Raw genomic sequence first — 12,457 nt, 5'->3', positions numbered from 1 at the left:
GGTCCTCAGCTGAGTCCGCCCCAGTGGCTCTGAACTTTGGAGCGTGGGTTGGCGATCACGGGGCCCTCAGCTGAGTCCTGGCATTGTTTCTACTTACTTGTGCCAGGCTCCTCACTTTCAGCTATCCTATCCGACCTCTCTTGGTCAACTCTTGTTATTTTCCGACCCCGATGGTATTACGTACGAAGGCCTAGGGAGTCTTTCATTTTCACGCCCTTCGTGGCCATTGTCTTCCTTTGGCCGATATCATTTTTCGAAGTGTCGGACCCCTTCCATATTTTTCCTCTGATTAGTGTTATATAGAGGATGGTTGCCCAGATGTACTTCCTCTTAAAACAATAATCACCACTACCACCTGAGTCCTGGCATTGCTTCCACTTTCTTGTGCCAGGCACCTCACTTTTATCTATCCTATCCGACCTTCCTTGGTCAACTCTTGTTCTTTTCAGACCCCGACGCTATTAGGTTTGCGAGGGCTAGGGAGTCTTTCATTTTCACGCCCTTCGTGGCCCTTGTCTTTCTTTGGCCGATATCTTCATTTTTCGAACTGTCGGATCCCTTCCATTTTTTCACTCTGATTAGTGCCCCAGGGGCTCTGAACTTTGGAGCGTGGGTTGGCGACCACGGGGCCCTCAGCTGAGTCCTGGCATTGCTTCCACTTATTTGTGCCTGGCTCCTCACTTTCATCTATCCAATCCGACCTCACTTGGTCAACACTTGTTCTTTTCCGGCCCCGACGCTATTAGGTTTGCGAGGGCTAGGGAGTCTTTCCTTTTCACGCCCTTCGTGGGCCTTGTCTTCCTTTGGCCGATATCTTCATTTTTCGAAGTGTCGGATCCCTCCCAGTTTTTCCCTCTTATTAGTGTTATATAGAGGATGGTTGCCTAGTTGTACTTCCTCTTAAAACAATAATCACCACCACCATAGTGCTTTTGTTTGCTGTGTTGTTGATTCAAGTTGGTAGTTTTTGCAACAATAGTGCTGGTGATTGTTGTCTGGATTATTCCCTTGGAAACCATGGTACTGTTGTTTGTTGTGTGAATGTTTCTGGTTAGACTCGTGGCTTCCATGGCACTGGTGTTTGTTGTCTGGATGATTCTGTGTAGTTTGGTGGCAACCATAGTGCTCGTGTTTGTTGTCTGCTTCATTCTGTGTAGTCTGGTGGCAACAGTTGTGCTGGTGTTTGTTGTCTGGATGATTCTGTGTAGTTTGGTGGCAACAATAGTGCTGGTGCTTGTTGTCTGGATAATGCTTGGTAGTCTGGTGGCAACCATAGTGCTGGTGTTTGTTGTCTGAATAATGCTGGGTAGTCTGGTGGCAACCATATTGCTGGTGCTTGTTGTCTGGATAATGCTGGGTAGTCTGGTGGCAGCTATATTGCTGGTGTTTGTTGCCTTGGTAATGCTGTGTACGCAACCATATTTCCGGTGTTTGTTGTCTCGTTGACGCCGGGTAGGCTCCTTCCCCCTTTAGGTGGGGGCGGTAGAATAACACCCACGGAATACCTTGCCTGTCGGAAGAGGCGACTAAAAGGGGCCCTAGGGGCTCTGATCTTTGGAGCGAGAATTGGCAACCAAGGGGCCCTTAGCTGAGTCCTGGTATTGCTTCCACTTACTTGTGCCAGGCTCCTCACTTCAATTATCCATTCCGACATCCCTTGGTCAACTCTTGTTCTTTTCCGACCCCGACTCTATTAGGTTTGTGAGGGCTAGGGTGTGTTTCACCTTCACGCGTTTCGTAGCCCTTCTCTTCCTTTGGCCGATATCTTCATTTTTCGAGCTGTCGGATCCCTTCCATTTTTCCCTCTGATTAGTGTTATACAGAGGATGGTTGCCCAGTTGTACTTCCTCTTAAAACAATAATAACCACCACAACGGGGCCCTCCTGTAATTATTTCACTTACTTGTGCAAGTCTCCTCAATTTCATCCCCCTGTGGGTGGGGTTTGGTAGAATAACACCCTCGGTATCCCCTGCCTGTCGTAAGAGGCGACTAAAAGGGGCTCCAAGGGCTCTGAACTTAGGAGCGTGGGTTGGCGACCACGGGGCCCTCAGCTGAATTCTGGCACTGCTTCCACTTACTTGTGCCAGGCTCCTCACTTTTATCTATCCTATCCGACCTCCCTTGGTCAACTCTTTTCCTTTTCCGACCCAGACGCTATTAGGTTTGCGAGGGCTAAGAAGTCTTTAACATTCACGCCCATCGTGGCCCTTGTCTTCTTTTGGCCGATACCTTCATTTTTGGAAGTGTCCGCCCCCTTCCATTTTTATCTCTGATTAGTGTTATATAGAGGATGGTTGCCTAGTGTACTTCCTCTGAAAACAATAATCACCACCACCTTCGTGGCCCTTGTCTTCTTTTGGCCGATACCTTCATTTTTCGAAGTGTCGGACCCCTTCCATATTTTCCCTCTGATTAGTGTTATATAGAGGATGGTTGCCTAGTTGTACTTCCTCTTAAAACAATAATCACCACCACTGTTCGGTTAAAAAATACAGAGAATGCTTTGGTTAATCAACTTCTCTGAGTCCCTGCTCATGAATGCAAAGTTGTACTACTTCTTAAATCAATATTAGATGATATCTAAAAACACTTTCTATAAACAGAATGGTTTTGTGTCCATGGTGTCAGTCAACGAAGGTAGCGGCGTGGTCGGAGATTGTACTGGTGAGCTGAAACAAAACATAAGTTTAGGTCCTTTATTGTTGCTGTGTGCTCAAATAATTCAGGAATATTTATCAAAGGAAAATATTTTGATAGCCGCAATAACTTTTCAGTTAATATTTAAAAGGCCGAAACTGATATAACACGCCAGTGTTTTTTCAATATATAAACACAAATGATATCCTCCTGTGGGAGTGTTCCCCCTGAGGGTGGGGGCGGTAGAATAAAAATCACGGTAAACCCTGCCTGCCGTAATAGGAGACTAAAAGGGGCCTCAGGGGGCAGTGAACTTAGGAGCGTGGTTTGGGGACCACGGGGCCCTCCTCCTGTGGATGGGAGCAATAGAATAAAAGACACGGCATCACCTGCCTGTCGTAAGAGGCGACTAAAGGGGCCCTAGGGTCTGTGAACTTTGGAGCGTGGGTTGGCGACCACGGGGCCCTCAGCTGAGTCCTGGCATTGTTTCTACTTACTTGTGCCAGGCTCCTCACTTTCAGCTATCCTATCCGACCTCTCTTGGTCAACTCTTGTTATTTTCCGACCCCGATGGTATTACGTACGAAGGCCTAGGGAGTCTTTCATTTTCACGCCTTTCGTGGCCATTGTCTTCCTTTGGCCGATATCATTTTTCGAAGTGTCGGACCCCTTCCATATTTTTCCTCTGATTAGTGTTATATAGAGGATGGTTGCCCAGATGTACCTCCTCTTAAAACAATAATCACCACCACCACCTGAGTCCTGGCATTGCTTCCACTTTCTTGTGCCAGGCACCTCACTTTTATTTATCCTATCCGACCTTCCTTGGTCAACTCTTGTTCTTTTCAGACCCCGACGCTATTAGGTTTGCGAGGGCTAGGGAGTCTTTCATTTTCACGCCCTTCGTGGCCCTTGTCTTTCTTTGGCCGATATCTTCATTTTTCGAAGTGTCGGATCCCTTCCATTTTTTCCCTCTGATTAGTGCCCCAGGGGCTCTGAACTTTGGAGCGTGGGTTGGCGACCACGGGGCCCTCAGCTGAGTCCTGGCATTGCTTCCACTTATTTGTGCCAGGCTCCTCACTTTCATCTATCCAATCCGACCTCACTTGGTCAACACTTGTCCTTTTCCGGCCCCGACGCTATTAGGTTTGCGAGGGCTAGGGATTCTTTCCTTTTCACGCCCTTCGTGGGCCTTGTCTTCCTTTGGCCGATATCTTCATTTTTCGAAGTGTCGGACCCCTTCCATATTTTTCCTCTGATTAGTGTTATATAGAGGATGGTTGCCCAGATGTACCTCCTCTTAAAACAATAATCACCACCACCACCTGAGTCCTGGCATTGCTTCCACTTTCTTGTGCCAGGCACCTCACTTTTATCTATCCTATCCGACCTTCCTTGGTCAACTCTTGTTCTTTTCAGACCCCGACGCTATTAGGTTTGCGAGGGCTAGGGAGTCTTTCATTTTCACGCCCTTCGTGGCCCTTGTCTTTCTTTGGCCGATATCTTCATTTTTCGAAGTGTCGGATCCCTTCCATTTTTTCCCTCTGATTAGTGCCCCAGGGGCTCTGAACTTTGGAGCGTGGGTTGGCGACCACGGGGCCCTCAGCTGAGTCCTGGCATTGCTTCCACTTATTTGTGCCAGGCTCCTCACTTTCATCTATCCAATCCGACCTCACTTGGTCAACACTTGTCCTTTTCCGGCCCCGACGCTATTAGGTTTGCGAGGGCTAGGGAGTCTTTCATTTTCACGCCCTTCGTGGCCCTTGCCTTTCTTTGGCCGATACCTTCATTTTTCGAAGTGTCGGTCCCCTTCCATATTTTCCCTCTGATTAGTGTTAAATAGAGGATGGTTGCCTAGTTGTACTTCCTCTTAAAACAATAATCACCACCACCACCACCACCGCTTCCATGGCACTGGTGTTTGTTGTCTGGATGATTCTGTGTAGTTTGGTGGCAACCATAGTGCTGGTGTTTGTTGTCTGCTTCATTCTGTGTAGTCTGGTGGCAACAATAGTGCTGGTGTTTGTTGTCTGGATGATTCTGTGTAGTTTGGTGGCAACAATAGTGCTGGTGCTTGTTGTCTGGATAATGCTTGGTAGTCTGGTGGCAACCATAGTGCTGGTGTTTGTTGTCTGGATAATGCTGGGTAGTCTGGTGGCAGCTATATTGCTGGTGTTCGTTGTCTGCTTGATTCTGGGTAGTCTGGTGGCAACCATAGTGCTGGTGTTTGTTGTCTGGTTGAATCTGGGTAGCCTGGTGGCAACAATAGTGCTGGTGCTTGTTGTCTGGATAATGCTGGGTAGTCTGGTGGCAGCTATATTGCTGGTGTTTGTTGCCTTGGTAATGCTGTGTACGCAACCATATTTCCGGTGTTTGTTGTCTCGTTGACGCCGGGTAGGCTCCTTCCCCCTTTAGGTGGGGGCGGTAGAATAACACCCACGGAATACCTTGCCTGTCGGAAGAGGCGACTAAAAGGGGCCCTAGGGGCTCTGATCTTTGGAGCGAGAATTGGCAACCAAGGGGCCCTTAGCTGAGTCCTGGTATTGCTTCCACTTACTTGTGCCAGGCTCCTCACTTCAATTATCCATTCCGACATCCCTTGGTCAACTCTTGTTCTTTTCCGACCCCGACTCTATTAGGTTTGCGAGGGCTAGGGTGTGTTTCACCTTCACGCGTTTCGTAGCCCTTCTCTTCCTTTGGCCGATATCTTCATTTTTCGAGCTGTCGGATCCCTTCCATTTTTCCCTCTGATTAATATTATACAGAGGATGGTTGCCCAGTTGTACTTCCCCTTAAAACAATAATAACCACCACAACGGGGCCCCTCCTGTAATTATTTCACTTACTTGTGCAAGTCTCCTCAATTTCATCCCCCTGTGGGTAGGGTTTGGTAGAATAACACCCACGGTATCCCCTGCCTGTCGTAAGAGGCGACTAAAAGGGGCTCCAAGGGCTCTAATCTTTGGAGCGTGGGTTGGCGACCACGGGGCCTTCAGCTGAGTCCTGGCATTGCTTCCACTTACTTGTGCCAGGCTCCTCTCTTTCATCTATCCTATCCGACCTCCCTTGGTCAACTCTTGTTCTTTTCCGACCCCGACGCTATTAGGTTTGCGAGGGCTAGGGAGTCTTTCATTTTCACGCCCTTCATGGCTCTTGTCTTTCTTTGACCGATATCTTCATATTTCGAAGTGTCGGATCCCTTCTATATTTCCCTCTGATTAGTGTTTAATAGAGGACGGTTGCCTATTTGTACTTCCTCTTAAAACAACAATCACCAACACCACCACCCCAGGGGCTCTGAACTTTGGAGCGTGGTTTGGCGACTTCGAGGCCATTAGCTGAGTCCTGGCATTGCTTCCACTTACTTGTGCCAGGCTCCTCACTTTCATCTATCCTATCCGACCTACCTTGATCAACTCTTGTTCTTTTCCGACCCCGACGCTATTAGGTTTGCGAGTACTAGGGGGTCTTTCATTTTCACGCCCTTCGTGGCGCTTGTCTTTCTTTGACCGATATCTGCATTTTTCGAAGTGTCGGATCCCTTCCATTTTTCCCTCTGATTAATGTTAGATAGAGGATGGTTGCCTAGTTGTACTTCCTCTTATAACAATAATCACCAACACCACCACTCTGTGTAGTCTGGTGGCAGCTATATTGCTGGTGTTTGTTGCCTTGGTAATGCTGTTTACGCAACCATATATCCGGTGTTTCTTGTCTCTTTGACGCCGGGTAGGCTCCTTCCCGTGTAGGTGGGGGCGGTAGAATAACACCCACGGTATCCCCTGCCTGTCGTAAGAGGCGACTAAAACGGGCCTCAGGGGCTCTGAACTTTGGAGCGTGGGGTGGAGACCACGGGGCCCTCAGCTGAGTCCTAGCATTGCTTCCACTTACTTGTGCCAGGATCCTCACTTTCTTCTATCCTATCCGACCTCCCTTGGTCAACGCTTGTTCCTTTCCGACCCCGACGCTATTAGGTTTGCGAGGGCTAGGGAGTCTTTCATTTTCACGCCCTTCGTGGCCCTTATCTTCCTTTGGCCGATATCTTCATTTTTCGAAGTGTCGGATCCCTTCCATATTTCCTTCTGATTAGTGTTATACAGAGGATGGTTGCCTAGTTGTACTTCCTCTTAAAACAATAATCACCACCACCCACTAATCTGGATGATACAGGAAATTCTGGTTTCAACCATGGTGCTGGTGTCGGTGGTCTGGATGATGCTTGGTATCCTCGTGGCAACCACATTGGTGGTGTTTGTCGCCTGGATAATGCTTGGTAGTCTGGTGACAACCATAGTGCAGGTGTTTGTTGTCTGGTTGATTGTCTGTAGTCTTGTGGCAACGGTAATGCTGTTGTTTGTTGTCTGGATGATGCTGGTTACGCTCGTGGTAACCGTAGTGTCCCCCTGTGGGTGGGGGCGGTAGAATAACACCCACGGTATTCCCTGCCTGTCGTAAGAGGCGACTAAAAGGGGCCCCAGGGGCTCTGAACTTTGGAGCGTGGGTTGGCGACCACGGGGCCCTCAGCTGAGTCCTGGCATGCTTCCACTTACTTGTGCCAGGCTCCTCACTTTCATCTATCCTATCCGACTACCCTTGGTCAACTCTTGTTCTTTTCAGACCCCGACGCTATTAGGTTTGCGAGGGCTAGGGAGTCTTTCATTTTCACGCCCTTCGTGGCCCTTGTCTTCCTTTGGCCGATATCTTCATTTTTCGAAGTGTCGGACCCCTTCCATTTCTTCTCTCTGATTAGTGTTAAATAGAGGATGGTTGCCTAGTTGTACTTCCTCTTAAAACAATAATCACCACCACCGTAACCGTAGTGCTGGTGTTTGTTGTCTGAATAATGCTGGGTTGTCCGGTGGCATCCATAGTACTGGTGTTTGTTTTCTGGATGATGCAGGGTAGCCTGGTGGCAACAATAGTACTGGTGTTTGTTGTCTGGATGATGCAGGGTAGCCTGGTGGGAACAATAGTACTGGTGTTTGTTGCCTGGTTGATGCTGGGTACGCACGTGGCAACCATAGTATTGGTGTTTGAGCCTGGATAATGCTGGGAATGAACGTGGCGACCTTAGTGCTGGTGTTGGTCGCCTGGATAATGCTTGGTAGTCTGGTGGCATCCGGTGTTTGTTGTCTGGATGATGCCGGGTAGCCTGGTGGCAACAACAGTACTGGTGTTTGTTGTCTGGTTGATTCTGTGTAGTCTGGTGGCAACCATAGTACTGGTGCTTGTTGTCTGGTTGATTCTGGGTAGTCTGGTGGCAACCATAGTTTTCCCCGCGTGGGTGGGGGCGGTAGTATAAAACCCACGGTAGCACCTGCCTTCAACCTGTGGGTGGGGGCGGTAGAATAACACCCACGGTTTCCCCTGCCTGTCGTAAGAGGCGACTAAAAGGGGCCCCAGGGGCTCTGAACTTTGGAGCGTGGTTTGGCGACCACGGGGCCCTCAGCTGAGTCCTGGCATTGCTTCCACTTACTTGTGCCAGGCTCCTCACTTTCATCTATCCTATCCGACCTCTCTAGGTCAACTCTTGTTCTTTTCCGACCCCGACGCTATTAGGTTTGCGAGGGCTAGGGAGTCTTTCATTTTCACGCCCTTCGTGGCCCTTGTCTTCCTTTGGCCGATATCTTCATTTTTCGAAGTGTCGGACCCCTTCCATTTTTTCTCTCTGATTAGTGTTATATAGAGGATGGTTGCCTAGTTGTACTTCCTCTTAAAACAATAATCACCACCACCACCACCCCAGGGGCTCTGAACTTTGGAGCGTGGGTTGGCGACCACGGGGTCCTCAGCTGAGTCCGCCCCAGTGGCTCTGAACTTTGGAGCGTGGGTTGGCGACCACGGGGCCCTCAGCTGAGTCCTGGCATTGTTTCTACTTACTTGTGCCAGGCTCCTCACTTTCAGCTATCCTATCCGACCTCTCTTGGTCAACTCTTGTTATTTTCCGACCCCGATGGTATTACGTACGAAGGCCTAGGGAGTCTTTCATTTTCACGCCCTTCGTGGCCATTGTCTTCCTTTGGCCGATATCATTTTTCGAAGTGTCGGACCCCTTCCATATTTTTCCTCTGATTAGTGTTATATAGAGGATGGTTGCCCAGATGTACTTCCTCTTAAAACAATAATCACCACTACCACCTGAGTCCTGGCATTGCTTCCACTTTCTTGTGCCAGGCACCTCACTTTTATCTATCCTATCCGACCTTCCTTGGTCAACTCTTGTTCTTTTCAGACCCCGACGCTATTAGGCTTGCGAGGGCTAGGGAGTCTTTCATTTTCACGCCCTTCGTGGCCCTTGTCTTTCTTTGGCCGATATCTTCATTTTTCGAAGTGTCGGATCCCTTCCATTTTTTCACTCTGATTAGTGCCCCAGGGGCTCTGAACTTTGGAGCGTGGGTTGGCGACCACGGGGCCCTCAGCTGAGTCCTGGCATTGCTTCCACTTATTTGTGCCTGGCTCCTCACTTTCATCTATCCAATCCGACCTCACTTGGTCAACACTTGTTCTTTTCCGGCCCCGACGCTATTAGGTTTGCGAGGGCTAGGGAGTCTTTCCTTTTCACGCCCTTCGTGGGCCTTGTCTTCCTTTGGCCGATATCTTCATTTTTCGAAGTGTCGGATCCCTCCCAGTTTTTCCCTCTTATTAGTGTTATATAGAGGATGGTTGCCTAGTTGTACTTCCTCTTAAAACAATAATCACCACCACCATAGTGCTTTTGTTTGCTGTGTTGTTGATTCAAGTTGGTAGTTTTTGCAACAATTGTGCTGGTGATTGTTGTCTGGATTATTCCCTTGGAAACCATGGTACTGTTGTTTGTTGTGTGAATGTTTCTGGTTAGACTCGTGGCTTCCATGGCACTGGTGTTTGTTGTCTGGATGATTCTGTGTAGTTTGGTGGCAACCATAGTGCTGGTGTTTGTTGTCTGCTTCATTCTGTGTAGTCTGGTGGCAACAATAGTGCTGGTGTTTGTTGTCTGGATGATTCTGTGTAGTTTGGTGGCAACAATAGTGCTGGTGCTTGTTGTCTGGATAATGCTTGGTAGTCTGGTGGCAACCATAGTGCTGGTGTTTGTTGTCTGAATAATGCTGGGTAGTCTGGTGGCAGCTATATTGCTGGTGTTTGTTGTCTGGTTGATTCTGGGTACTCTGGTGGCAACCATAGTGCTGGTGTTTGTTGTCTGGTTGAATCTGGGTAGCCTGGTGGCAACAATAGTGCTGGTGCTTGTTGTCTGGATAATGCTGGGTAGTCTGGTGGCAGCTATATTGCTGGTGTTTGTTGCCTTGGTAATGCTGTGTACGCAACCATATTTCCGGTGTTTGTTGTCTCGTTGACGCCGGGTAGGCTCCTTCCCCCTTTAGGTGGGGGCGGTAGAATAACACCCACGGAATACCTTGCCTGTCGGATGAGGCGACTAAAAGGGGCCCTAGGGGCTCTGATCTTTGGAGCGAGAATTGGCAACCAAGGGGCCCTTAGCTGAGTCCTGGTATTGCTTCCACTTACTTGTGCCAGGCTCCTCACTTCAATTATCCATTCCGACATCCCTTGGTCAACTCTTGTTCTTTTCCGACCCCGACTCTATTAGGTTTGTGAGGGCTAGGGTGTGTTTCACCTTCACGCGTTTCGTAGCCCTTCTCTTCCTTTGGCCGATATCTTCATTTTTCGAGCTGTCGGATCCCTTCCATTTTTCCCTCTGATTAGTGTTATACAGAGGATGGTTGCCCAGTTGTACTTCCTCTTAAAACAATAATAACCACCACAACGGGGTCCTCCTGTAATTATTTCACTTACTTGTGCAAGTCTCCTCAATTTCATCCCCCTGTGGGTGGGGTTTGGTAGAATAACACCCTCGGTATCCCCTGCCTGTCGTAAGAGGCGACTAAAAGGGGCTCCAAGGGCTCTGAACTTAGGAGCGTGGGTTGGCGACCACGGGGCCCTCAGCTGAATTCTGGCACTGCTTCCACTTACTTGTGCCAGGCTCCTCACTTTTATCTATCCTATCCGACCTCCCTTGGTCAACTCTTTTCCTTTTCCGACCCAGACGCTATTAGGTTTGCGAGGGCTAAGAAGTCTTTAACATTCACGCCCATCGTGGCCCTTGTCTTCTTTTGGCCGATACCTTCATTTTTGGAAGTTTCCGCCCCCTTCCATTTTTATCTCTGATTAGTGTTATATAGAGGATGGTTGCCTAGTGTACTTCCTCTGAAAACAATAATCACCACCACCTTCGTGGCCCCTGTCTTCTTTTGGCCGATACCTTCATTTTTCGAAGTGTCGGACCCCTTCCATATTTTCCCTCTGATTAGTGTTATATAGAGGATGGTTGCCTAGTTGTACTTCCTCTTAAAACAATAATCACCACCACTGTTCGGTTAAAAAATACAGAGAATGCTTTGGTTAATCAACTTCTCTGAGTCCCTGCTCATGAATGCAAAGTTGTACTACTTCTTAAATCAATATTAGATGATATCTAAAAACACTTTCTATAAACAGAATGGTTTTGTGTCCATGGTGTCAGTCAACGAAGGTAGCGGCGTGGTCGGAGATTGTACTGGTGAGCTGAAACAAGACATATGTTTAGGTCCTTTATTGTTGCTGTGTGCTCAAATAATTCAGGAATATTTATCAAAGGAAAATATTTTGATAGCCGCAATAACTTTTCAGTTAATATTTAAAAGGCCGAAACTGATATAACACGCCAGTGTTTTTTCAATATATAAACACAAATGATATCCTCCTGTGGGAGTGTTCCCCCTGAGGGTGGGGGCGGTAGAATAAAAATCACGGTAAACCCTGCCTGCCGTAATAGGAGACTAAAAGGGGCCTCAGGGGGCAGTGAACTTAGGAGCGTGGATTGGGGACCACGGGGCCGTCCCCCTGTGGATGGGAGCAGTAGAATAAAAGACACGGCATCACCTGCCTGTCGTAAGAGGCGACTAAAGGGGCCCTAGGGTCTGTGAACTTTGGAGCGTGGGTTGGCGACCACGGGGCCCTCAGCTGAGTCCTGGCATTGTTTCTACTTACTTGTGCCAGGCTCCTCACTTTCAGCTATCCTATCCGACCTCTCTTGGTCAACTCTTGTTATTTTCCGACCCCGATGGTATTACGTACGAAGGCCTAGGGAGTCTTTCATTTTCACGCCCTTCGTGGCCATTGTCTTCCTTTGGCCGATATCAATTTTCGAAGTGTCGGACCCCTTCCATATTTTTCCTCTGAATAGTGTTATATAGAGGATGGTTGCCCAGATGTACCTCCTCTTAAAACAATAATCACCACCACCACCTGAGTCCTGGCATTGCTTCCACTTTCTTGTGCCAGGCACCTCACTTTTATCTATCCTATCCGACCTTCCTTGGTCAACTCTTGTTCTTTTCAGACCCCGACGCTATTAGGTTTGCGAGGGCTAGGGAGTCTTTCATTTTCACGCCCTTCGTGGCCCTTGTCTTTCTTTGGCCGATATCTTCATTTTTCGAAGTGTCGGATCCCTTCCATTTTTTCCCTCTGATTAGTGCCCCAGGGGCTCTGAACTTTGGAGCGTGGGTTGGCGACCACGGGGCCCTCAGCTGAGTCCTGGCATTGCTTCCACTTATTTGTGCCAGGCTCCTCACTTTCATCTATCCAATCCGACCTCACTTGGTCAACACTTGTCCTTTTCCGGCCCCGACGCTATTAGGTTTGCGAGGGCTAGGGAGTCTTTCCTTTTCACGACCTTCGTGGGCCTTGTCTTCCTTTGGCCGATATCTTCATTTTTCGAAGTGTCGGATCCCTTCCAGTTTTTCCCTCTTATTAGTGTTATATAGAGGATGGTTGCCTAGTTGTAC

Source organism: Anabrus simplex, chromosome 1 (genome assembly GCF_040414725.1).
Source record: "Anabrus simplex isolate iqAnaSimp1 chromosome 1, ASM4041472v1, whole genome shotgun sequence".
Classification (NCBI taxonomy): Eukaryota; Metazoa; Arthropoda; class Insecta; order Orthoptera; family Tettigoniidae; genus Anabrus; species Anabrus simplex.
Note: the sequence above shows the minus strand (reverse complement) of the source record.